This window comes from Protopterus annectens, chromosome 13.part0 (assembly GCF_019279795.1).
Source record: "Protopterus annectens isolate FY-2018-M chromosome 13.part0, PAN1.0, whole genome shotgun sequence".
Taxonomy (NCBI): domain Eukaryota; kingdom Metazoa; phylum Chordata; order Ceratodontiformes; family Protopteridae; genus Protopterus; species Protopterus annectens.
The window spans coordinates 1,321,172,834-1,321,196,786 of record NC_056747.1 but is presented as its reverse complement, the minus strand read 5'-3'; positions in this window follow the sequence as shown (position 1 = coordinate 1,321,196,786).

Genomic DNA, 23,953 nt, shown 5'->3' with positions numbered 1-23,953 from the left:
TCTTTCGGTGTTCTCAGGTAGACCTATATATATATATATATATATATATATATATATATATACATATACATATATATATATATATATATATATATATAAATATATATATATATATATATATATATATATATATATATATATATGTACCAAAATGCCCATACAAACATATGCTGCTGATAGTATACCCACAACTGGGACAGCATGCACAGCTGGATACAAAAGCAGCCATGACACTCACATCTGCCCCCTCCCCCAGTCCAAATAAATGACTGAACAGTGCACTGCTACAAAATCATGGTAGGCCGTACACAATGGCCAGATATACAACAATCTCTTAGCAAAACAAATAAAATGTCTGAACATAGCAAAGAAAATACAACCAGCCAGTAATTCACACATGTTTATTATACTCTGATGGCTTGGCCAAAGCCTTCAAGGAGTAAACATCACCAGAAATACATGCCTTAATCCCAAGAAGCAATTAACACCTAATTACATAATTGAATACACAGCCTACAATTACACTTGTCATTTAAACCCCTACATGATAAGGTATCACAGTTAGTATTAATACACTGAAGTCTGTACATAATTCTCCTTTTATGAATGTTTCATCACACTGAGGACAGATGTTTTCAGAAACAGTACCTTGAGACCCACTACTGTCCTCATGGTGTGATTTTTTCAAATGTACAGCTATAGAACTGACATATTTCTTATCAGTAATATGTCTGACATGTTCTAACGGCCTAGTTTTAAAACAAATGTTACTGTCCCCCACATAAAATGTTACAAGGCCATCTAAAAGCATTCTCTATACACCTCCCACTTGAATGTACAGAGTTCAACATGTTTCCCAGACATTCCCCTCAGTAGGAATTACAGCAGTAAATAATGATACACCAGTATACCTATCCACCTACTATTGTATAACATCAGGACAAAGCCTGACATAATTGGTGGACAGACCTCCAAATACAAATCCATTCATGAAATATTGATGTTATACACTGAGAAATTTGCTGGTGTTACAGGATTTGTTGTAACATATCTTTTCTCAGAGATATAAAGTCAGAAAGACAAATGGATGCTACCATCTGCATAATGCAATCACCAGAGTATGCTACTGATTTGCCAAGGACAACACCTGTCTGGGGAATAGCCCATACATAGCAGGCTAACCTGTGTCCATTATATGGATGGCCCTTCAGTTGAGAGCAATGCAAAGACAGAACTTTGTCAGACTGAAACCCACTCAGAAGTAGCATTTGCAGACAAACCCTGTTAAACTAGCAGTATTCCAAACATATAACAGTAATACTCACATTCTGCTCCTAAGTCCTGAACCTTCCCCACCATTTAGTTGGCTTGTCTCCACAAGTCTTGTTGTAAGAGGTAGTAGCTCACACAACTCCAGGATGTCTTCCTCACAAGTAAGGGAAAAGGCCAACACCCACATGGAGTACTCATTTATAGGACTGTGTTGCCATGACATTGGCTATTGGAAGAACTACACAGCTGCTCTGCATGCAATTAGCAAGTGGGGAACCTCAATAGGTGCACAGGCCATCACCTGGTCATGAGCATCACCTACAAAAGCCATGCTGCCACCTATTCAAACCAGCTCTAACCCTGTAGTGCACAGAGAGAGAAAGAAATAACAAATGAGACATAAAGTGGAAAAGAGAAGAAAGAAAAAAGGTAAGTGGAACATGTAAGCAAGTAATTAAATGTAGTACTTGGTCTGTAATAATGGGAAATATGATTTGGAGGAATATATGTCCCATCAAGACTTGCAGTACTAATGTCCTGCTAAACAGCTGCTATGGCCATAGCATATGGCCGTTTCTGCAGTGGGAGATATAACAGACATACCTCTCAACTGTACAGATCCTCACAGAATGTCCACATTTTACCATCATGTATTTTTGTCTGTTCCTCCTGAGATATGTACTTTACTGTCAAATAGCTGAGGATTGAAGTCATCAGGTAATGACAAACACTTGAGTTTATGACTCCACATCCTTAAGACTATTCACTGTAATGCTAAACATATCATTCTGCAAACCTCCTATGTTTGTAGCAGGTATATTTAAAATCTGTTCCTATTTATCCCCCATCATTTTAGGCATTGTCCAGATGTAATGCTCTGAGAGGATGTCAGGTGGGAACACAGCTCAGGAGCCTGACTCACCTGGAAAAGGACAGCTCATATATGACAACCACAGGGGTGTCTGTCAAACAGTTGTGACTGTGCCACTGCTGGCCAGTTAATGGGATGTTTTCCATATCCATGTTACCTGTGATTATGAATATGACACATGTTTGCCTTGTAAAGCTAAGACTCCTATAGAGGGCGTGTGCATGGTAGTGCACTGTTGCAGATATGTGTGTTGAACTGCATGTGACATATTGACATAGTAACATTCAACTGTACAGTGTTCTGCTGGACAATAAGCACATGTGTGACTGATATCTGCAGTCACATACACATATACCTGTGTTATGTCAGCCAAACCATTGGCAGGTCTGTGAGCAATGACATTGTAACATAATACCCTACTTATGACTGTCGGACATCTTCCAGGTGATCACAGTGATGTCAAACCCTACTGTGCAATCAATGTACTAATGTATGGTGCAGCTATATAATACAATATCTATACTGATGTCCCTTTTGACACCCATGTATGTGTGCCATTGTCCAGATGTACTGCTGTAACAGGTTGAAAAGTGTGAATGAGCAGCAAGAATGTAAATACAGTGTGCCATACTAACATACAACAGAAATGTATACTAGGTATCCCCTGAGCACATGTATGTATGCATATGTTCATCTGGAAGGCACAAAACTAATCACATGGGTTTCAAGCAGTCAGGCGCATAGGTTGTGCATGTTGCACATGTGTGTTATATCAGTGTCAGTGCATACAACAGACATATATGTGTACAGCTACTGGTGGTTGCATTGCCCTGACACTGATGTGGGTACTGGAGTAGGCATGATTATCAGGTATTAATCAGAAAAGTGTCCACCTGTGTTATGAGCCTCTGTCCATGCCTACCACTACCAGCTATATCAACACTTATATAATGTGGATATCACAAGTGCACACACTCCTGTTGGAATGCCAGGTTTGTGTGCTGTATGACAATCAGACCACAGAAGATCATTTCATAATGTTTCTCATCTTCAATGTGACCCTAACCTGTCCAATTCCATTGCAATACCATCAAAGGTGTTTCTAGGAAGGTGAGCAACTATTGCCAAGTGAAAATGTGCCATGATGTTAGAGTCCAGACCAAGACGGATGAATGCTGTAACCATCTCAAGAGGTGCATACACAAGTTTAAGTGTGTGCACACTCATTCAACTGGCTTATTGTACTGAGTATTATTTCCATATGTTTTCACAGACCAGATTGTTATGTTTTCAATTGAATTGTACAGGCTATAGGTCACGCTACTGGTGGGACTTGTTATGAAAAGAGTTATTGTGGTGTCATGTTCCAATTGCACAAATACCAGGCAGTGTATCAGGGGTGTGTAGCCTTTATATCTACTGTAGCTATATGGAAACAGCAGTACCTGACCTGTATATCCAGCCTCCACCAAGGTAGAGTAATCCCCTTTGGTGGACAGCAACAATACACACACCACATAATAGGATGCTACATTGACTGTACAGGGACACATAGGTGCAGGCAACAACTTTGAAGCAAGTCCACCTATATCTGAGCAAACAGGTAAATTCACAGGTGACATCATGTAAGGGTGACTATGACTATGAATTGTACATATCCACACCACCAAGGACAATTACAACCCTGTCTCCACATATGTTGTAAGTCTCAGATGAAACAACACAATTCACTCTGTACTGGGTGTTATGAACACCTCATACACACATGCCGTGGATATAGGCAACCTGCATCACACAGGTTAGATGGGAACATCACCACCATGTCCACCCCAGTCGTAAATGGAGATATGCCCATCAACCGCACTCCTCCCCAAAGCAATGGTGAGCATGTACGTATTGCCTATTGATGGCAGCAACAGCATATCTCCATGGGGCATAATAACATCGGTGTCTGCCTCCTACTTAAACTCAGGCATGTGTTCAGAGCTCCATCACATACCGCAGTCAAACACAGACCTGCCACCATACAGACACCATCCATATGGAAGATGAACAACTGTCAACCCTCTACACAGAAATGAATGGAGGATAGAGGATTATGCAATCAAGTGTCCGATACTGGGGGGGATAAGATCGCTCAGGAGCAGATGTGTAATGCAGGCTGCTATAGCCATGATAGCTTGGAGGTTTCTGGGGTAGTCTGGATTATTTCCAAGTAATATCCACTGTTGATGTGCATTTTGAAAACCGTATGAGGACCTGTGACCTTTCCCTGTTCATGTATTTTAGGTAACAAGCAGAGTGCTCACCTACCAGCATTCTCTGTTGGGGAAACAGACACCATCACCAAATATGTGATTGGACATTATGCCCTGTTATTTGGATGGAGAGCAGAAGATGTGTGGGAGAGGACTGCCCTGTGGAACAGTGTGGTCCACAGGGTAAATTATGCTGGACTGCACAGCAGAACCTACGTGCATGTGCAGCATCGTCCAACCAACCTCAAATGCCATGCCCATCAATCGGCTGCTGCTATAGCAAGATACCAGCTAGACACAGGTGGGATCCCAGCCATCCAGCCCCCACTGACACCCACCAAGGAGCTCCTCACCACACTTGGGCCACATGCTGAATGCACAAGCCATGATGCTGAGGGAAGCATTGTGGAGGTGGGTTGCACACACACACACACACACACACACACACACACACACACACACACACACACACACACACACACTGGATGAGGAGCGTGCAGGTAAGGGCCCAGTGGGGATTAGTACACTAATGTATCAGACATACACTACACGTATCTGTATTGTATCTACGTGCATGTGTCAGGTCCGATTGCAGTTGTGGTTGGGGTTTTCTAATTCACAGAGGTACACATCTATGGTGAGGACAGGACATTGTGCATCATTATGGTTAGTACTGTAGATGTGCAGACATGCTGCATCCATCCTATACCAAGGCCACATGTGCATCTGCTGACAATAACTCCCTCTCACAACAATGTAGGACCCTCTGGTCTGCATATGGGACAGCAGCCTGAAGCTGGTGGGTATTACATTGTTCTGTTGTTTCCTGGCAATACCCCAGACATGTCAAGTGCATGCAGTTTACCTAGCACACAACCATCAGTAATAGCTATATTGCTTTATGTAATAGCTCATAACTTGTCAGTGCCAAGACATCTGGACAGAGGCCACCAAATTGTGCTGGACAAACATCCTAAGGTAAGGTCATGTCTGACACTACTGGTATACAGTGGATATATATATATATATATATATATATATATATATATATATATATATATATATATATATATATATATGTATATTTAGTGTACACTCCCCTCTTAAGATGCAAGGTGTTCCTGTTACATACTCATTTGGGCCACAATATGACAGTCCACACCTCTTCCAGCCTTTAATGTGACCAATAACAGGTACAGTTCACTTGTAAAACCAAGCATCTGTACTCATGTATTGCACCTACAAGGCACTCCACCTGTGAGGGAGGAAGATGTCCTATCGGTATGATATTTCAGTCAGGTATGATACCTCATGCTGCCATATGTGTCAGTACACTCATTGTGGCCTATTTGGCTATAATATCACATACATGGGAATTGTTAAGACACACAGACCACTTCCAACCATGTATAGGTTTCAAACATATAGATATTCCAGACACATCTGTACAGAGGACTGTAAATTGGTTTAACCTGCTGCATGTGAGGCAGATACTGTCACCACACTATATAACGTAATGGCAGCAGGAGGTAGTCACCAGCCGTTTATGGTATACACATCAAAATGGTATAAGCCACATGTGATATGATCCTCACACACAAACAGATCCCAGCATTGGGATTAGAACTCCTGCTGTTCTAGGTATTAATACTATAGTGCTATGCAGTTATCAGACACTCCACAGAGCTTACAGAGATCCACCTCTTCCAAGGGTACTTCTAAGGTGGATGACATCAACAGGTCTACTAAATTGAAATGAAGGGAAGTGTAAAGGGTAGTACACAGGTCAAATGTACATGAGCCAGATAGTACATTATTCACACACACCAGCATTGGGATTAGAACTCCTGCCTGTCTAAGTATGTCAACTATAGTGTTATGCAATTACTGCACATGCTACAGAGCTTATTGAACTTTCACATGGCCAAAGCTACTGATAACTGCACAGCTGTGGTAAAGTATTACAGGTGGCAGTTTGCCTTCTTTTCCACCTGTACATCATGCTAGTTCTTTCTGTCTTGCACTTCAACTAGCATTATGGTTTGGCACTTCACCAGGTTATTGTATCATGAAGTGTGGCACACCTTCACACATTGGCTGTGGCCATCAGCAGTACTCGTTCATCACAGATGTCGCCCCAGTACTTACTAGTTATGTCCACCCCTCCTGGCAAATTTGAAGGGCAGATATCTGTGCTTTCACCCATTGATCTGGTGCACATGTCCATTCTGGGGCACTGTTGCAACCTCCGCATGTACACAGACAACCATGTCCTCTAAACTCCAAACACTCAGACCTGTGAGGGTTACCCATATATCACACAATTTGGACATATGCACTCTCCAGCAAAGACTGGACTAGCTGGTCAAGAGGATAAGATCAACACCTGCACCACACGATGTGGAACACATAGTTCACCATGACACCAACTTTGACAGCCATGACATACAGTGAAAAGCCACACACCCACCTTCCCAGAAGCACTCAATGGACATCTACCCAAACAGCACAGACCAGCAAGGCAGACACCCACTCAGACACCAAGACATGTCACATTCCAGGGGACACATATTTAACCTATACAGTGTGCTCCCCAATCTAAGCCCTAAAGCTAACCACCTTGCACAATACAGTGATCATGGGTAACTCAATACTGAGGCAGACATATCCCACTCACTAGGTTGAGTATGGAGCAGGTAACAGCCAAATATCAATCATATCCCAGCATCTAACACATGATACAGCCAGTCATGTCACTCCACAACAAGTATCACTCCATATCCATGTGGGTGTGAATGAACTGGGACACACCTCCCTGGACTACATGAAAGGTGACATGGTTGAACTCTTTGGTTATGCGGTTCAGGAAGGTGTGACAGTAGCCTTGGGCAGTGTACCACTGTCACCCAGAATGATGCTGTGGTACTATCAACAGATTGTTGACTGCAACATTGGCTTACGTGTTATGTGTCATTCTCAGGGGATCCAGGACCTCTCTGCCTGGGATGGCATGATTGCCGAACCAATGAATTGCCATGGATGCCCTACATTTGTCACCGCTGAGTTGCCAGGTACTGGCTACGTGTCTTGCCACCCCTATGGTGCCTTATAGGTTCATAGGTTCATAGATTACTACTAGGCTAACTTCCCGTGTGGGCCATTTTAAGCCTAGCCAATTACCCCATGTAAGAATCAAACCCTGCACCTTGTGTCCATAAGGTAAACACATTAACCATTATACCAGCCTCCCACCCTTTTAAGTAGTGTTCCTAATGTTATTATCACCATAACAGTTACACATGTATGCAATCTGAGGGTCATGCTTCTCAACAGTGGACATCTAACTGTCAGGATGCAGTCACTCATAGCAGTTGTTGGAGTGGAGCACACATGTCTGCTGTAATGGAGAGGTGGTTCACAGCAGCAGACAGCTGACCTGCAGTATCAGGCTATGACACATTCCACAGCTGTCAGCCCCCAAACATGGACCACACCAAACCTCCACAGGTGGTGTTGTCTCCATATTCATTATGGATAGGAACACCTCCAGACTAGCATCCCATCATAATGCATTGGAGATACTTCTGGTACAACTGCCTTGGGGTAATGATGCTATCCAGACCATAGCCTGATATGGGTCCACATCTATGTCCCTAGACTGTCAATGCAGGTTCCTCAACACCCTGCCATCTCTGATGGTCCAATGCAACACTGACAAAGTACAAGTCTTCAACTACCCCTCCATCACCTGGGGAATGTAGCCAATCCCCAGTACAGTGGCCCAACATGTCTGGGATTCATCATTTCCATTGCCCTAGACCAGCTCATACTGACCCCTTGTAGAGGATGCAACAACCTTGACCTGTGTTGACCACTTAAATATGGGACAATTGCTCATCCCCACATATCAATCCCTGCATGGTGAGATTCACACAGGTTGTAATCAACATGGAACTCAACATGTCAGCCACATCCCCCACAAATATAACTACCTGGAAAAACTCTAAAAAGCTGACTTTGCAGCCATGAAAACAGGAGTGGATGTCTTCACTGTACCCATGGCAATGGAATGTAGCTGCATGACTGTGGAATCATGCACATAGGCAATGTACAAACAGGTACATGAATGCATGGTACTAGCCAGAGACAACAGAACCCAGACACTGTCCTCCAAACACTTGGAGACAATGTGCTGGTCCCCTGCCATTACTGAAGTGTACATAAAAAGGAGGACACTGTTGCAGGGAAAGGTGGTGTCCCATGACTGTTGAACTCCCTTATTAGCCTCAAACACAGCTTTGGATCTGTCATGGAGTCCCAGACAGGCATCTATGGGAGCAGAGATGCAGCAGACACTGACAATAGTCACAAAAGCCTTGATAGTTGCATCAACAACCTCCACAGCAGTAAACACAAGTGCTGTGAGTTATTGCACAAAGCTAATACATATCCTGAGACAACAGATATTGACCACAGTCCTGGCAACACATTCAATGCCAGCTTTACCCCTCTCTACCCCACAAGTGAAGTACTTAGTGAATGTGTTCTCACATGCTGTATCCCATTTCCATTCTAGGCATCTGTGTTTCACCAGCATGTGGACCTGCAGCAAGGCCACAGGGTATGGCAGTGTGATGACACATCCACCATGTCATGTGCAGGGTACAGTATATGCACAGCAATTTCGGGTCTGTAACACAGTGATTGCATATGCCTCACAGATTATAGGGCTAAGGGTTGTACATAGGTACATATTGATGCACAACATCTGTTGTAGAATGGTGAATGGTACATGTTCTAGTTTGGACACACCTCCATTTGCTAGTAACCACAGCCACAGGGGATATTCATCAACCAAACACACTAGGATTACAGTACTGGGATCCATAGGTTCATTGCTTCATAGGTATGTAGTAGGTGAATGGGCTTGAAGGCTCTACAAGGCTAACCCAAGGGAATACATTGGCATCAGGCTACATGACAATAGTCCCCATTGTGACTCAGGAGTATGGTCACTGGAGTAGTCCCTAGGAGTGGGTATTGTATTCCCCATCCACTCATCCAGGTTTCTATTGTGGGTGGCCAGTGATATGCACTGCTTCCCATGTATGTGATCTACATTCCATAACATGGACAGTGTCTGGGTTGTGCTCATATCCCACATGCATGTTCTTTGACATGTGGAGGTGTGCTTGAGATCTCTGGAGCATGTTGTATGGACAGATTGGTATCTTCTGATGTAGCATTCCTGACCTCATTTGGTGAGACCTGGCTATGTAACTGAGGTAGTGATTGCACCTACATTGACAGTATGATATGGGTATTTAATGGAGTTAGTGGCATCTGTCCATACAAGGCATGTGTATAAAGCATGGTATTCATGTTGTGGGGAATGGTTTCAGACTCTACAGTTATTGTTGGCGTCCAATGAGGGAAATGGCAAAAGGTTCACTGTACACATTGATTGGGATACTGAGGGGATGGAATAGGGTGCCATGTCCTTTTACTTGCTGGATAACACACAGTCAGGAGATGTAACACATCAAAGTACTTTCTGATATCAGTGGCACTGTTGTGGTCAACAGGCATGTAGTCCACTGCAATCACACCGTGGGTACTATCTGTGAGGCAATATGCAGGGGAGCTACCAGTATAGTGGTTATTGCCTAGCCAAGTGTATTTGTGTATGATACATGGGTGGAGAGTAGTCTCTGAGTAATAGAAGGGTTGCCTATATTGTTCACTAATCCATACTGTCACATTTAGGGCTGTAGATTGTCTACACCAACCTCTCCAGTGTTTGACAATGGTTGGCCTTGTAATGTGAACATTGTGAAATATACTAGGTCCTCAACATAATAATTTAGCAAAACCCACCCCCCAATGGATCCTGTTATTACACAATTACACTGCCCCCCACACAGGATACTGATGACAGACACACACACTTGCCAGCACTGAGTTTCAGCCCCCTACTTAGCTATGTATTGCTACTACAGTGCACCACATTTATCGCACATGCCACAGAGCTTATAGGTTCATAGGTTCATAGGTTCATACTAGGCTATCTGCCCGAGGGCATTTACAAGCCTAGCCCATAGTTTTGTGGCTTACACCACCCCTTTAGTTTGGGGAACTATGCCCATTATTTTGCTGTGCCTCTGTCGAGCAGTGACACTGAGGTAATCCCTGGGGTATATCTGCGATCTCCCATCCATTGGTTAAGATTTCTCTTGAACAAGGCCAGCGAGGTGCTCTGCCTCACATATACCGGGATTTTGTTCCACAGCATAGGGAGTCTTTGGGTGATGAATCTATCCCTCCAGCACATCCTATTAATAGCCGTGTCGAGGTTTAAGTCTCCCGCCCTTGTGGCTCTGATGGATCTAGATTTTTTGAGATGAAGCATGTTCATCAAATCTGGGTTTGACATGGCCTTGTATGTCAGGCACAGGTCACCTCTGAGCAAGCGGTAAGCAACTGAATAGAGCTGGAGTTCTTTCAGTCGGGCAGCATAAGTCAGATTTTTGAGACCCTTTATCCTTTTGGTGAGGAACTTTTGTGGCCTCTCCAGCTGCTGCAAGTGTCGGGTCAGATACATTCCGAATGGGGCATTGTACTCAAGCATTGGTCTGATGAGTGATGAGTATAGGGAGACTATGACCTCCCTTGATCTAGATGTGAATCCCTTCATGATAAGGTGGGCAATGTAGAAGGTCTTCCTAACTACTTTAGCAACATGGGTGTCGAATGACAGGCTACTGTCAACCTGGGTCCCCAGGTCCCTGATAACTTCTTCTGTGCTCAGTGGATTGCCACCTATATGGTATCTAGGGGTAACCTTGTTTTTCCCGAAGGGTATGACTATGCATTTTTTGGCATTTAACTTTAGGCCATGGCTCTGGCACCAGTTATCCATTTCTGTGAGACCCTTCTGAAGGATATCTGTGTCAGATGTGTTTTCGACTACGGCACCCAGTTTGCAGTCTGCAAACTTTGTCAGCCATAACCCTCCTGTGTTTGCTTGTACTTCGGAAAAGTAGATGCCAAACAAGAGTGGGCCCAGGACTGAGCCCTGTGGGACACCACTTGTGACAGGCTTTGAGTCTGACATGGCGCCAGCAACTCTGACCCTGTGGGTTCTGTCACTCAGCCAGTTTGCAACCCATCTTGTGATGTATGGGTTAACATTTAAGCTGATGAGTTTTTCAATGATACCCGAGTGGGGTATTGTATCGAAGGCCTTCGCCAGATCGAGGTAGGCTGTATGGACTGCCTTTCCCTCATCAATGGCCTTGGTGACTGTTTCGAAATAGTCAACTAAGTTTAAAAGGCATGATCTGCCTTTGACAAAGCCAAACTGGGTTGGATCCAAAGTCTGAAAATTCCCTATGTCTTTATTTATGAGATCCATTATGATCCTCTCCATGGCTTTGCAGATAAGGCTTGTCAAGCTAATGGGCCGGTAATTTCCAGGGTCGGTGGAGGCACCGCCTTTGTGAAGTGGGACCACAGTTACTGTGCGCCACTCCCTGGGTACATATCCAGAGGTGAGACTACGATTAAACAGCTGTCCTAACTGTGGGTTTAATTCCTCGTTGAGTTCGTGGAGCACACAGCTGGGGACACCATCAGGTCCCATGGATGCTGTGTTTTTTGCCTTGGAGAGAGCAGTTCTCACTTGGGCGTTAGAGATGTTTGGGGGGCTACAATCGTTTGGTATAGATATCTCTCCTTTTGGGGCGGAGAAGTTAGCACTGAACCTGTCAGCCAGTATGTTGGCAACGTCTGTAGGATCAGTAATCTTCACATCATTTTGAACTAATTCTGAGCATATCTGGGAGTTTCCTCCCAGGTTTCTAACATAGCTAAAGAAGGCCTTATGATTGTCTTTTGAGTCTTTAGCTATTTTTCTCTCAAAATTTGCTTTGGATGATTTTATGAGAGCTCTTAGTTTTTTACTTATAGTGATCAAAGGTGTCTTACCTTTTAAGGATTTTGCTCTATCTTGTAGTAGCTTCCTCCTTTTGTTGTAGAGTTTGTTTATGGCTGGGGTCCACCAGACTGGACGCTTGCCTTTGGTACAAAGAGCCTTTGTTTTGCTTGGGATTGCCTTATCCATGCAGTCCTGCAGGTGCTGGTAGAAGGCATTTGTAAGTGATTCAGCGGCTTGAGTACTGTTTTCCGCCGGCTCAGGGGCCTTAAAGGAGACCGCACTAGTCTTTAGAAGTGTGAATAGGATGGATATTGTCCCAAGGTACTTCTAAGGTGAAGAACATCACCAGCTCTTGTAAATACTGGCACTGGGTGATGTAGTGGGTGAGAGATTCCATAAAATAATTTCCCTACACACACACATTTACATTTACCAGGTGTGGGGTTCAAACCTCTACCTAACTATCTTTTCAGACCATTATGTTACACATTTACCACATGCACCACTGACCTTACATGGTTTAGAGTTGGCAACAGGTACTTCTAAGGTGGATGATATCTGCAGGACTGCTAAAGTCAGCCACTGAAAATTGGGCCAAAATCTTTGAAGTGCGGACATACATATGTAGACAACAAACACTTGCCAATGATGAGATTCAAACCCATACCTATGCAGTTATTGCTACTATATTGTTCTGCATTTATCACATTCACCATGGAGCTTACATGTCAGAGAGCTGTGCAAACGTATCTTTGAAGGTGAGTCACATCAGCAGCAGTGCTAAAGGAGGAGTAAGGGAGGTATTGTAAGTGTGAATGACCACAAAATCAGGTCTTTACAAGTCTGCACATACTCTCTCACACAAACACTCACATTTATACAGTTGCCAGGATCAGGATTGGAACTCTTACCTAACTAGTTTGCTACACTATTAGGCAATTATCACATGTGCCACAGAGCTTATATGCTGGAGAGCTGTTCAAAGGTATCTTTGAAGGTGAGTGACATCAGCAGCAGTGCTGAAGGAGGGGTAAGGGAAGTGTTGTAAGTGTAAATGACCACAAAATCAGGTCTCTACAAGGCTGCACACACTCTCTTACACAAACACTCACATTTTACAAGGATATACATTCTCTCTCACACAAACACTGATATTTACACAGTTGCCAGGATCAGGATTGGAGCTCCTACCTAACTAGTTTGCTACACTATAGTATTACACAGTCATAGCAAGCGCCACAAAACTCATATGCTGGGGAAGCTGTCCAAAGGTATCTTTGAAGGTGAGTGACATCAGCAGCAGTGCTGAAGGAGAGGTATGGTAGATTTAGTGGGTGTGAATGGCCTCAACCACATTCATCTAGAAACACACACACTCACACACAACTTTACATTTGACAGGACTGAGATTACAACTGCTACATGGATATCTATTTGTACTGTAGTGTTACACAGTTATCACAAGCACCACTGACACTATAGAGCTGAGGGCTAACCAAAGGTATTTCTACAGTGAATTACATCAGCACATCATGTGATATAGGCCAATGGGATGTGTAGTGGGTGGGACCGGCTTCATAATGGGATTCCCTCTATCGCTGTCTGTCTTTTTCTTCCCCACGTCTCTGCATGTGTATGTTTGACATATTCTATTATGTCTGCATTATATATGTGTGTGTACTCCTATGTGTGTGTGTGTGTGTGTGATGTATCAATGGAGTACAATTTGGTGTGTGTGCACAGACAGCTGGGAATAACCGATAACTGTAGTTCACTGTGTTGTGAGACATGGGCTTCACTTCTCTAAGTGTAGGAGCATGCCCAGTATGACCTTTTATATTGAGTGTGTGCATTAATTCCAGGGAGGTTTGGACTTCAGTTCAGGGTTTTGTGTGCTACAGCTACACCTAGCAAACTGTTTCTGCAGGATATCTGTAGATATGTTGCTAATATGGAGACACAATGGGCTTAACATACATGGGATACTTTAACTATTGCTGTCTGTGCTGCTTGTGTGACATGTTTGGTTGTAGCATAGGTATTCTGACATATGTACTGTTTTACACTGTGTTGTGTCATGTCATCAGATACTGACAGTTATCATTCTTTGCTCATAGTTATTTACTGGGAAATATGAAATGAATGAAGGTGAGACCAATATTCTGAGGCATATAGACTGCACATTCTGGCACACACCTGCCATTGTGGAGGGGTAGTTCGAGACAATAGACTGCTGGTTCTGTGTAAATGATGCAGCACCTTGTTAGTATGCTGGCTGGGGTTCCCCTCCTTGTGCTTTTCTCAACTTCAAGGAATGGCCATGTCCTGCTGGGGCCATACCTCTCAGCTGTACAGATACACCTAGCTTATCCAGAGGCAGGACTCGTATATCTGGTCAGTTTACCTTCACATTGTGGTTTACAAGTGGTTTTGTGGCTATTCATTCATGGGTTTGCAGTCGGGAGTAGTATGGGCAGACATTAGAGTTTCAGACTTTATACACTCCATGACATCCATGCTTCTATACCCCCCTCTGTTATTCTCTCCTCCTCCTAACATTATGTAAGCAATATATCAGGGGTATCCCTATAGTTGGGCCTTTATCCCAGTAGCATTTATGGCCTGATCCACAGTCCTTGCAGTAGGACATGGGGAGGCATGTTACTGGAATTTCTCAACATGGCCTTGCATTTGTTTTCTGTTTACTGTTAGGTTGTTAGTTGGGACCCCCTGACATTCCATACATTGGCACTATGGATGAGGTATGGGCCTTTACCAGAGGACTGTAGGCCATTTGAGAGTGCTGCAGGCCATCTGTTTCTGCATTTCTACATGGGATTGTGGGGGGGGGGGGTGCACACCTGCAGACTTTAACATTTGAAATGACTGTACTGGGATTTCGGTTACTCTGTTGGCTTCCATTTTCTATTGTATTGTGACCTATCATGCAGATGGGAGACATACCAGTAGAGTACACATGTTAGATCCTAATAGCATATATTTCAGTTTCAGACTTCTTCCCCTTCAGAACTGGAATGCAACTGCCACACCTGCTATAGTATGTCTGTGTAGGTCTGGTGGGGGGCTGTTCACCATTGTCATCATTTGGGGGCCTTAGCCCAGCCTTTCTTCATGGTCATCTACACCTGTCCTGCTGGGTGAGGCTGGTGGTGGATATGTAACCCTCATTGACATCCATGTGTGTGACCTATTGACACCCACATTTCTTTGCGCCATCACATGTACTGCAGTGGGGGATGTCACCTTGTGTAGTGCTGCCTAGTATGTTGACACCAGTATTTGTTATGAATTTCCTGCTGACCCATATAGCTGTCTGCTGCTATCCCATTCAGCCACCCAATTCCCTTACATGCTTGCATCCATATCATACATACAAGTATGTGAACATACTACTCCATTCAGTAATTGATAGGAAGAGTGACTTACCTTGTTGCTGGGCCACTACTGAGGACAGTGCTGAAGGGCTGACTATGTTGGATGCACATAGTGCACTCCCTGTACATGGTAAAGCTCAGGAAGTCTCATGTTTGCATCCCTTTTACTGTCTGTGTGAGTCGGAGAGAGGTATCAGTCCCTGGGTCCCTACAGTGTCAGTGTGTGTGCTATGCATTGCATCTTTGCCAAGGCCTGGGCATACTGTGCATGCCTCCTTCTGCCTACAGGGGCAGGCTCAGGATGTTCCTCCTCCAAGTCCCTCTGTGCCTGTGCTGGCCTTGACAATGGTGGGGGGGCTGTGTGGCTCTGCCCCATGCTGTTCCTGCTGCAGTTGTTTCCACAAGATCATATTGTGTAGCATGGCACATACTATGAACATTTTTGTAAATGCAGCTGGAGAGTACTGCAAGGCTCCACTGGATATGTCAAGGCAGCAGAACCGTGACTTGAGCATCCCAAACACATGCTCTACAATGATCCTGGTTTGTGCGTGTGCCTCATTATGGCATTTTTGTTCAGGTGTGTGTGTATTTCTGATGGGTGTCATCAGCCACTGCTTCAGTGCATAGCCAGCATCCTCCACTAGATGGCCATATGGGATGTCCCCCTTGGCAAACGCCTGATACAGCTGTGTGCAATGCCAGATGTGGGAGCCATGATAGATTCCAGGGCTGCCAGCACGCACATTCATGATAATGCCCTGGGCATCGCACATGACCAGGCAGTTGATGGAAGGGAAGCCCTTGTAGTTTATGTAGACTCTGCCTCGTTCACCAGGTGGTGCTTTGACGTAGATGTGTGTGCAGTCTATAGCACCAACTACTTCAGGGTATTCTGCAACATGCTAGAACAGACGCATATGTGTGGTCAGTGCCTCATGGGCAGTGGGGATATATATGTGCTCATTGGCATGTTGTGTCATGGCATCCAGGAACTGGTGGAGTATCCTGGATGCTGATGCCTTTGAGACCCCCATGATATCCCCAGTTGGTCTTTGGAAGGTACCTGTGGCTAGTATTCTTAAGCCTAGACATACCTTAGTATCCATTAGGATGGGTTCCCCTCTATTAGTTCTGTGTGCAAGGCATAACTGGCACAGCTCAACGATTTTCTGTAGAATATCCCTGTCCACTGTATAGCGCTCTACTATCTCCAGCTCATGTAGGCCCTGGTAGGTTACCCTGGGTCTGTACAATCTTCTCCCCCTCATCACTGTGGGTCAGTTGTCAGCATTCTCCTCCTCACCACCCTCAATCTCTAGCACATATTGATGGAGTAAAGCAGCAGCAGCCTCTAACATATTTAGTTATTTTTGCTAGTTAAAAGTCCCCCATCTGTGTACATTGGTGGTGTAGAGTTTGTGGGAAAAAACATCTGTAGGGTGTTTGCATAGTTTATATTAGTGTGCTGCGTTGCTGCATGTGTAATTGGCTGATTCTGATACATTCCACCTGCCAGCTATGCTAGTTCTTCTTGATTGCCTTCCTACTGCTGTTTCCCCTTCCCACGTCCTCCTTATTTAAGCCCCAAGGCACTCTGTGCATACCCGGTGCTCAAGTATAAACAGTTCTGCTATTTCCTCTGTTTTTTTTTTTTAGGCCCGCTGCTGCCACATGCACCCATTTAGCTAATGTAAGCACGTTTAAGCAGAAATGGCCCTCCCTGGACTCAAACACACTCTGCATTTCTTGGAATAAGACAATACAGCCTCAGACACACACCCTTCCTTAGCTGTGCTTAGCTAAGGGCAAACACGGGCCACAGAGCTCCAATGAGGTTACAGCAAGCATGACAACACCCCCTTATGAGTTGATTCAGCTCTTATACTTGCACTGTTGTATTGCTGCACCTACACGGTTAGGTGCAAGCTGACACTTTGTGGAAATCTGTGATTCAGTATAACTCCACTCATTTGAATACCCCAGTGTGTAAGTCCTTAGTTACTGCACTTAGACAGACCCTTTCCCCTTGACAACCAGTGCTCCTTCGTATTGTTCACATTCTGCATGCTATTGACTATAATGGCAAAATACAGAATAATCCTAAAATTGACTTTTCTCATTTTTTTTTATTTTTGACACGATCTCGTTTGCATGCCACTGCCCTAAGCTTAAATGGCTGTGATTGGCCAAAAAAAAAAAGTTTAATTTAAAAAAAAAAAAAAATCTTCTTTTTCTTCTTCCAAACAACAAAAATCCAAATTGCAAAACACAACAAAAGTCCCAGTATGGCCAAGAAAAGTTTAATACAAAATAAGTAGCACAAAGCACGAAGTAGCACTCTAGCACCTTGGCTTAACATAAGCCTTCAAGGAGTACCTTCATCATTGAAAACCTTATTATTTATACCCCACAGTTGCCAAACAATTATACAATTAAATAATTTAACAATTACATATTTAAAACACTTCAATTTAAAAATGCATGTCTTATAACACTCTAAATAACACATTTCCAAAAGCAGTCTGTGTTCAGACCCTGTGGAACCAAAGTCCCATATTTCAAAATAAAAAGTGTTTCTTTATATAACAACAAATTTCTTACATAATCACTGTCCCCCTCTCCTTGTACCTGTTCTAAAATAATAGCTTTTAAATCTGCAGAATTACTATTATGGTACAGTTTAAAATGTTGGGCTAAAGGACTCTCTATTTTGTCTAACCTAATATCCCTTAGATGTTCTGATAGTCTCATTTTAAACATTCGCTTAGTTTGCCCTATATAATATTTATAACAACTACATTTAATTGCATAAATCACCCATTCTGTTGATCAGTTATATTCCCCACTTCAAATCTGATTTTATTAATTTCAGAAAAAGTTTGTACTATATGATAACACCCTATACAACTACCACATGGTGTTGTTCCTTTATATTGAATCTGCTGTAATAACCTATTACTGGGACTTTGAAATTTCGTATGAACTAACATGTCCTTCAAACGTTTTCCTTTCTTATAAGAGAAACAGGATACTGTTGTACTAATCCTGATAACTCCTGAAAGTTATACAAAATTTTCCAATAATGCCCAATAATTTGTTTTATATTATCACTTAAAATATTGTAGGTCATTACTGCATAAAAACTATTATCATCAATATTATTCTTCTTTCTATATATAAAGGTTCCATCTACTATTAACAGTACCTCCATACCTTTCTTTTCTTATTCTTTTAACACTTTTCTCTATAACCTGTATATTATAGTTTCTTTTCTTGAACATATCCACTGTGCGTAACAACTCTTTTTCAAAATCATAATTATTATTACATATTCTAGAGATTCTCAAAAATTCTCCATATGGTAGAGATTCCAAAGTATGTCTGGGATGACAACTATTGCCCAACATAAACTGGTTAACCCACTTCAAACTTTCTACATAAGTAAGTATTTATTCCATTTCCAAGTGTCCCTTCTAATATTATATCCAAAAATGAAATTGTGTTACCATATTGTAAACCATCAAACTGTATAAAAAATCTATTAGACTGCAACTCTGTCATAAAGTTTTGAACAAGTTCTATTCCACTTTCACATAGAAAAACCAAATCATCTATAAATCTGCAATATAACTTAACATATTGCCTATAAAATAAATTTGTATAAATGTATTCTGTTTCAAACATGCCCATAAATAAATTAGCATACATTGGCACAAATGAAGAACCCATTGATGTGCTGATAAACTTTATCTTCAAAACAAAAGAAATTATTTCCTAGACTAAATTTTAAATGATCCATGATATAATGTGCTAATGGATTATCACCCAAATATAACCTAAGGGCTTCCATCCCATATATGTGTTTAATATTTGTATATAGGCTTTTTACGTTTAGCATTACCCAGTACATTTCCCTTTTCCAATTGACATTTTTTATTTTTTCCAGAAAATCAAATGAATCCTTAATATATGAAGGGAGATGTACAACTTTCTTTAGTAAACATTTATGTAAAACCATTCTTAAATTTTGTAAAAAATACTTTCTTGCAGGCACAATTGGTCTCCCAGGCAGGTTAATCAGGTTTTTATACACTTTGTGTAGACAGTAAAAATATACCATTTCTGTTTTATCACAAGATAATTTCTTCTCTACATCATGTTCAGTCCAGTACCCAAGTCTTAGCCCTTTCTTAATTAAACATATATTCTTCTTTCGCTTCTTCACCCTTAAATCTCATAACCACTTCATATACTTGGTCTTCTTGCAACAAATCATAACACATTTTACTATATTGTGAATGGTGCATAAGTACTATTTTATTTTCTTTATCTGAAGGTTTTATAACAAGTTCTTTCTGATTAGAGAACTTTTTTAATGCTAACCATTCACTTTTTGTCAAATTATAATCCACATTTCTTTTGTCAAAATCTTTAAACAACATTTCTATTTCAAAATCAACCATAGACTGAATTTTTTTTATCCCTTCATGAATAAACGGTGGTATGAACTTACTTATAACTTTTAAATCTGAAGTATCTATAGGACAATAAGCATTTACGTCACTGTTACATGAAACAAAGGATTCATCAGATACATCATTTATTAAAACATCTTCATCTATACTTTCAACTGTTACATCATGTCTATTTTCAACATAACTACTTTCAGTATGTACACTCCTGTAAACATGAAAGTAATACCATGAATGCATTTTTCGAATCATCCTAAAAAATTCAATTTTAAAACAACGTATTCTTGGCAACACTGTGGGTATAAATTTTAAGCCACATTGTAAAACAGCATCCAAATTATCCTTCAGCATACAACCTGACAAGTTCAAGACAAGATTTGTATTATTAGTAACAAAATTAATACCATTTTGTCCTTTTATTATTTCACAATTGTCACTGATATGGACCTTCTTTCTGCTGTTCGCATTCATATTCCTCATGCTGTTGTTTTCTTTGTTGATACTGTCTGCTCCGTGACGAAAATTATCTTGCATGTACTGAGCATTATTGGGTTCAGGCAAAGAAGAATAGACTTGTTCGTCTTCTAAATCACTTTGATACCGACTGGTATCACTGAAAGAAGCTTCATCTCTAATTTTCCTTTCCCCTTCTGATTTCTGAAAGTGAACTCGTGACCTCAATCTCTGATTCGTTGGCCTAAAAAAGGCTGTACCATTTTCATAGTCCCTCAGGTCCCTTTTAATTTTATGCAACTTCTGTTCACATAGTTTTTTCTCAAAAACATACAATTTGTCTTGAATATCACTTAGGCATATTTCTAAACAAGCTTTATCAATTGACAGCAATAAATGATTACAGACTACATCGATGTCTTTCTTTAATGCTGAGAGTTTAACCTTATCACGCTCTACTAATATTTTAGTCCATTCTAGCGAACATCGGTGAGTGGCTTTTTCCCATCTCTGCTTAAAAGTTTTCTCTTCCATGCTAGACGCATCAAATGTCAGAGAGGGAAATTTCATAGCCCTTACCCCCCTCAGTGCTATATCTAGCTCCAAATACCCCTGGAGGTATGAGGTAATTCAGCTCTTATACTTGCACCGTTGTAGTGCTGCACCTACACGGTTATGTGCAAGCTGACACTTTGAGGAAATCTGTGATTCAGTATAACTCCGCTCATTTGAATACCTCAGTGTGTACGTCCTTAGTTACTGCACTTAGACCCTTTCCCCTTGACAACCAGTGTTCCCTCGTATTGTTTACATTCTGCATACCATTGACTATAATGGCAAAATACAGAATTATCTTAAAATTGACTTTTCTCATTTTTTTTTTTATTTTCGACATGATCCCGTTTGCACACCGCTGCCCTAAGCTTAAATGGCCGTGATCAGCCAAAAATAAAAAGTTTAATTTAAAAATAAAATAAACATTTATTAATGCCAATAGCTTTATATTTGGCCATTGGCATGTGTATTTGACTGTAATACATGCTTTCCATGAGCTGTCCTGCCTCCATTTGCTCAGATGCAGAAATGTATTCGGTTACTAATTGAATACATTTCTGCTCTGACACTGTTCCTGCATGGAGCCCAGCCAGGTTTGTGGATTGCAAAATCATCTCATTTGCATGTTTTTATAGCAGCAAATGAGGTGATTTGCATCCCACACAGCATTCCATGCAGGAACAGTGTAGGGCTGCTTGTGCACATGAATATGGCATTTTCCTGGATCGCTCGGCCACCATTTTCCGTGCAGGAGCGGTTACACTTTTCCTGCATGGAAAATAATGCTTTGTGAATCCTGGGGATAGTCTTTGAAAGTCTCTGGGCAGAAGGTGGAATGTTTGTGGGAGGAAATGTGTCTGTGGGGCCTAGTGTAGTGTGGAGTATGTCTGATGACTCGAACAGGGGAGTGATCACTGAGGGAGTTAGGCAGGGTCTCAGGATTATGGTATTTGTTGGGGTGGGAGACTAGTATCCAGTCTAGAAGAGAGCTTGGGAGATGAGATTTGTTGGTATGAGTGGGTGTGGAGAATAGTTGCACAAAGCCATGCAAGTTGATGAATGAAGTAGTGTTGGGTGCCTGAATAGAGAGCCAGTTAATATTAACATCCCCAAGAAGGATAGTTTCATTATGATTGTTTTAAGAGAGCTGGGAGAGAATGTTTTTAAGGATAGTAATGTTGTCTCTGGGAGGAATATAGATAGCTACAATGGTAATAGTTGTATGACTGTTTAATTTAAATTTGGCCATCAGGAGTTCAGCAGGAGTAAAGGAGGGAGTAGGTTTGTTTAGGCTAAAGGGAGTAAGATGGTCAGAATAGACAACGGCCACTCCACCACCTTTTTTCTTTTGTCTATCAAGTCTAAGGATGTTGTAACCTGGTGGGAGGATATCATTGTCTTTGCTGTGTGGTTTCAGCCAAGTTTCAGTCAGTATGATTATAGCAGGGATGTAGTTAGCCATCCAGACATGGAAGTTACTTAGTTTGTTAAGAATACTTCTAAGATTCGGAGAGTAGAAGAATACCTGTTTTCTTATAGGGGTGTAGCTGTTAGGGGCTGGAGGGTTAATGTTATTGACTGGAGAAGCAGGGCAGGAACCAGGGTTGGGATGAACATCACCTGTCAGAAGTAGAAATCATTGGAGGAGGAATGGTTTGATTAGGAGGTGCTTCATTTTTTTTCTAATGGGGTAGAATTTAAAGGAGGTAATCTGATTTTAGGTAGGGGGGTGTTTAGCGGAAAGATGGATGGGGATATAGGGGAATACTGAAACAGAAGGAAGAAACTGTTGCAGAAAAAGGTGAAATCCCAAGACTGGAAAAATTCCCTTATTAGCCTCAACAAAAAGTTGAGATCCCTCATCAAAACCTCCAAAGCCAGTTATGAAGGCAGAATTGCAGCAGATACTAAAAACAACCACAAGGCCTTCTATAGTTATATCAAGAATCTCCATGGCAATACCCAGATTTGCTCTGAGTTACTGCACAATGGTACCTCCTAAACTGAGCCAACAGATATTGCCAACATACTGGCTGACAGATTCAGTACCAACTTTACCCCTCTCCACCCCTAAAGGACCAATCTCAATACCGGAAGAATGCCAGGCACCCAGCATTACTACAGCACAGGTTAAAGTTGCATTGTCTAAGGCCAGGAATACAGCTTCCATGTGACCCGACAATATCCCTGGCTGTGTTCTACATGAATTACAAAGTGAATTGGCATCACATCCATGTGCTCTGTTCACTCACAGCCTCACCTCAGGCTTTGTCTCTACCGAATGGCGCACTGGTACAGTCATCCCTCTCCATAAAGGAGGAGTGACTACAGACCCTGGAAATTATCACCTCATTAGCCTGACGAGTCTAATATGTAAGGCTATGGAGCGCATCATCATGGACCTAATTAACAAGGATATAGGGAATCTCCAAACTCTAGATCCCATACAATTTGGTTTTGTGAAAGGTAGATCATGCCTGCTCAACTTGGTTGACTTTGAGTCAGTCACCAGAGCGGTGGATGAAGGTAAGGCAGTTCATATAGCCTTCCTCAATCTGGCCAAGGCCTTTGATACCATTCCTCACTCAGGAATTATTGATAAACTCAGCAAACTAAGCATCAACCCTATATCATTAGGTGGGTTGCAAATTGGCTCATAGATAGAACCCACAGTGTGAAAGTAGCAGACTCCAAGTCAGACTGCCGACCAGTCATGAGGGAGTCCCATAGGGATCAGT